Here is a 5,000-nt window from a genome sequence, read left to right on the forward strand (position 1 = left end):
TGGACTTGGGCTCGGCGCGAGGCGTCGGGGTAGTGGACCCTCCCAAACACCACATGCCACGACAGGCGGCAGCCTGCGGGGTTCGGTGCTGGACTCTTCCCTGTTCGCTCGCCGCTACTGGGGGAATCCTTGTTAGTTTCTTTTCCTCCGCTTAGTAATATGCTTAAATTCAGCGGGTAGTCTCGCCTGCTCTGAGGTCGTTGTACGAGGTGTCGCACGCCACACCGCCAGCCGGCTGTGCACGCTACCGAGAAAGTACCGGTATGCGAACCGCCAGGCGACGGGCGCGCATCGCACGTTTAAGGAGACGCGGCCGGCCACACAGGCGACCACGACACTCCCACGTCTCCGAAGCGGGACAAACGCCGCGCGCTTCAGTATACGTAGCCGACCCTCAGCCAGACGTGGCCCGGGAACGGAATCCATGGACCGCAATGTGCGTTCGAAACGTCGATGTTCATGTGTCCTGCAGTTCACATGTCGACGCGCAATTTGCTGCGTTCTTCATCGACCCACGAGCCGAGTGATCCACCGTCCTGGGTGATCTTTTCCTTTTCAGTCTCCCACTGTCTCTTTCAAGACAGTAGCATTTGCGGGACTGAGGCGTCTGACGGCCCCTGTTCCACTATTTTTTTGTGTCCAACGGCCTCACAGCCGATGTGCGTCGTACGGCTCCACACCGGAGCGGACAGGCACTCGGGCGAACGTCATTCAAAACCGGCGCCAGGCGCCAGGTACCGCAGGCCAGCCGCTCCAGAGCTTCAGCGCTCGTACCACACAACAACAACACTTCCGCTAGTTTTGAGAGGCACGCGTGGTTCCGCACGCGGCGCACGGCCACTGCCGTACAGGTAGCGTGTTGCGCGACACGACACGCACATCGAAAGACATGCAGTCTAGTCGGTAATGATCCTTCCGCAGGTTCACCTACGGAAACCTTGTTACGACTTTTACTTCCTCTAAATGATCAAGTTTGGTCATCTTTCCGGTAGCATCGGCAACGACAGAGTCGATGCCGCGTACCAGTCCGAAGACCTCACTAAATCATTCAATCGGTAGTAGCGACGGGCGGTGTGTACAAAGGGCAGGGACGTAATCAACGCGAGCTTATGACTCGCGCTTACTGGGAATTCCTCGTTCATGGGGAACAATTGCAAGCCCCAATCCCTAGCACGAAGGAGGTTCAGCGGGTTACCCCGACCTTTCGGCCTAGGAAGACACGCTGATTCCTTCAGTGTAGCGCGCGTGCGGCCCAGAACATCTAAGGGCATCACAGACCTGTTATTGATCAATCTCGTGCGGCTAGAAGCCGCCTGTCCCTCTAAGAAGAAAAGTAATCGCTGACAGCACGAAGGATGTCACGCGACTAGTTAGCAGGCTAGAGTCTCGTTCGTTATCGGAATTAACCAGACAAATCGCTCCACCAACTAAGAACGGCCATGCACCACCACCCACCGAATCAAGAAAGAGCTATCAATCTGTCAATCCTTCCGGTGTCCGGGCCTGGTGAGGTTTCCCGTGTTGAGTCAAATTAAGCCGCAGGCTCCACTCCTGGTGGTGCCCTTCCGTCAATTCCTTTAAGTTTCAGCTTTGCAACCATACTTCCCCCGGAACCCAAAAGCTTTGGTTTCCCGGAGGCTGCCCGCCGAGTCATCGGAGGAACTGCGGCGGATCGCTGGCTGGCATCGTTTATGGTTAGAACTAGGGCGGTATCTGATCGCCTTCGAACCTCTAACTTTCGTTCTTGATTAATGAAAACATACTTGGCAAATGCTTTCGCTTCTGTTCGTCTTGCGACGATCCAAGAATTTCACCTCTAACGTCGCAATACGAATGCCCCCGCCTGTCCCTATTAATCATTACCTCGGGTTCCGAAAACCAACAAAATAGAACCGAGGTCCTATTCCATTATTCCATGCACACAGTATTCAGGCGGGCTTGCCTGCTTTAAGCACTCTAATTTGTTCAAAGTAAACGTGCCGGCCCACCGAGACACTCAACAAAGAGCACCCTGGTAGGATTTAAACGGGGTCCGCCTCGGGACGCGAAAGCACCCCTTCGGCTCGCCCCACCGGCAGGACGTCCCACGATACATGCCAGTTAAACACCGACGGGCGGTGAACCAACAGCGTGGGACACAAATCCAACTACGAGCTTTTTAACCGCAACAACTTTAATATACGCTATTGGAGCTGGAATTACCGCGGCTGCTGGCACCAGACTTGCCCTCCAATAGATACTCGTTAAAGGATTTAAAGTGTACTCATTCCGATTACGGGGCCTCGGATGAGTCCCGTATCGTTATTTTTCGTCACTACCTCCCCGTGCCGGGAGTGGGTAATTTGCGCGCCTGCTGCCTTCCTTGGATGTGGTAGCCGTTTCTCAGGCTCCCTCTCCGGAATCGAACCCTGATTCCCCGTTACCCGTTACAACCATGGTAGGCGCAGAACCTACCATCGACAGTTGATAAGGCAGACATTTGAAAGATGCGTCGCCGGTACGAGGACCGTGCGATCAGCCCAAAGTTATTCAGAGTCACCAAGGCAAACGGACCAGACAAGCCAATCCGATTGGTTTTGATCTAATAAAAGCGTCCCTTCCATCTCTGGTCGGGACTCTGTTTGCATGTATTAGCTCTAGAATTACCACAGTTATCCAAGTAACGTGGGTACGATCTAAGGAACCATAACTGATTTAATGAGCCATTCGCGGTTTCACCTTAATGCGGCTTGTACTGAGACATGCATGGCTTAATCTTTGAGACAAGCATATGACTACTGGCAGGATCAACCAGGGAGCTGCGTCAACTAGAGCTGAGCAGCCGGCCGCCCGGGAGTGTGTCCCGGGGGCCCGCGCGAACACGCAAGCGTCCGCTCAATTATTCTGCAAACAGGAGGAGGCCGAGCTCCCCTGCACGATACACCTCGAAACCCTCTCAGGTCCCGGCGGCGCGCAGCGCCGTCCTAGGTACTTGGTCGGTTTCGAGAGAGGCGCAATCGCCCGGAGTTAGGCGAGTAGACGGTTTTAGTGCGAACACCCTTGCTCCCAACTGAGCTTGCCGCTGCCGACAGAGGCCCGGGAGCGTGCTGTCGTGGCATTGCCGGCGGGAGACAACACGCGCCACCTATGGTGACCGGCAGCTCCAACGCCAGCGCCACACAAGGGCAAAGCCCCACTTGGGTGCAGAAGCGAACTCTCCCAGCACAGCGCACGCGCCAACACGTCCGCACAACTGCGATACAAACCACCTGCGAGAACCGCTGGGGCGACCGAGCAGCAGACGGCGTCGCGGCGCCGAGTGCCAGGCGGCGGCGCATCCTCAACGCACACAGTCCTCAATCAGACCAGCACACTGCAGATGTCCACCGCGCTTCGCACCGGGCTCGGCTGAACCAACTTTGGCCGCCAGGCGCCGCGTGCAGGGTGCGCCGCAGCGTAGCTGCACCGCCTGCCGGGCCCGTCGGCTGGCGCTCCTGCCACTCGGCGCCCCCCACCAGCCGCCTGTTGCGCGTGCGCCCACGCAGCGCGCGGCCAACACGCCGGGCGGCCCCCCTTCACCGGCCGGGAACAGTCCCACCAAGCCACCGCCGCGTATCGCTTCATACCCACATGGACCTAGTCACGTGTGTGGATGTGGCGGGTACCGCTGAAACAACCGGTTAATAGCTGTACCGATCGTCGCCATCACAGATTCACCTCCAGCGTGAACAACCGCTCAACAACGGATTTCCAGTTCATTTGCGTATCTTGGGCAGTAAACGTAGATGTCCACCTACATTTGCGAATTCAACAATTCTTGCATGCCAGGATGTCATGTGTCACGACACGCTACATCAGACCACATACACACTGCGACATGTGCAGAAGAGAACACGTGGAAGGTGGCCCGCGCACGTATGCGATGTCCCTTCCGCGATCCACTGTCAACCGGCATCTGCGGCACGTCCCAGATATGGAACGCGGTCCACCAGGGTAGCACTTTGTGTGAGGCAATACGACAAAGTCGGAATACACGCGTCACTACATCAGACGGCTCACGCTGACCTGACCTGACCTGACCTGACCTGACCTGACTCACCGCACCACCACCCCCAGCGACCCAGGGTGACATACAATGCGTTCGTACGTTCCTCCCACACGCCTCTACGGCGTACCACAGTGCAACCTAGCTGTTATTGGGAGACGAGACAAGTAGCATCGAGCACAACATATGGAAATTGAGATTCGACACCGTTGGGCACAGCCAGCGTACGGTCACACGTATCACACTACTTCACTCTGTACGTAACGACCGATGATCGGTACAGCGTGTGGGTTACGCGTACGACATCAGCGGACAATGGACACAGACCATACCACGACGTACACTGAGGGCGTCGACATCTGAATGCAACTGAACAGCTGCGAGGCTCATTTAACACTCAAACGCCAGACCGACCAGCTTGAGAGGACAGAGACACAAAGAGGGGGACAGAGGGGGGGGGGGCGGCGATATAGTCCTATTGCAGTACAATTGACAGTGGATAGCGGGAATATGTGGAAAGTAAGCAACACTCGCAAGACATCTACATGAGGATAACAACGACACCAGAGATTCCGAGCAGTGAACTATGTTAGGCAAAGGGACAACGTGGGTTAGGTTAAGGGACAACGTGGGTTAGGTTAAGGGACAACGTGGGTTAGGTTAAGGGACAACGTGGGTTAGGTTAAGGGACAACGTGGGTTAGGTTAAGGGACAACGTGGGTTAGGTTAAGGGACAACGTGGGTTAGGTTAAGGGACAACGTGGGTTAGGTTAAGGGACAACGTGGGTTAGGTTAAGGGACAACGTGGGTTAGGTTAAGGGACAACGTGGGTTAGGTTAAGGGACAACGTGGGTTAGGTTAAGGGACAACGTGGGTTAGGTTAAGGGACAACGTGGGTTAGGTTAAGGGACAACGTGGGTTAGGTTAAGGGACAAATTGAGTTAGGTTAAGGGACAACGTGGGTTAGGTTAAGGGA

At 55.7% G+C, this 5,000-nt stretch overlaps 3 non-coding genes across 3 annotated transcripts in view; all 3 read right to left on the reverse strand.

Annotated features, from left to right (window-relative positions):
* The window catches only part of LOC126305414 (large subunit ribosomal RNA), a 4,222-nt gene extending 4,022 nt beyond the window's left edge, over nucleotides 1-200 (reverse strand). The window contains exon 1 of the ribosomal RNA XR_007553472.1: nucleotides 1-200. This exon is cut by the window's left edge and continues 4,022 nt beyond it. This is a non-coding gene — a ribosomal RNA (large subunit ribosomal RNA).
* A 188-nt stretch (nucleotides 201-388) lies between these two features.
* Nucleotides 389-543, reverse strand: LOC126305287 (5.8S ribosomal RNA). Its single transcript, XR_007553358.1, has one exon. It is a non-coding gene; the product is annotated as a 5.8S ribosomal RNA (ribosomal RNA).
* A 361-nt stretch (nucleotides 544-904) lies between these two features.
* On the reverse strand, nucleotides 905-2,797 carry LOC126305332 (small subunit ribosomal RNA). Its single transcript, XR_007553397.1, has one exon. It is a non-coding gene; the product is annotated as a small subunit ribosomal RNA (ribosomal RNA).
* Nucleotides 2,798-5,000: the final 2,203 nt, after the last annotated feature.

Source organism: Schistocerca gregaria, unplaced genomic scaffold, assembly GCF_023897955.1.
Source record: "Schistocerca gregaria isolate iqSchGreg1 unplaced genomic scaffold, iqSchGreg1.2 ptg000310l, whole genome shotgun sequence".
In the NCBI taxonomy this organism is placed as follows: Eukaryota; Metazoa; Arthropoda; class Insecta; order Orthoptera; family Acrididae; genus Schistocerca; species Schistocerca gregaria.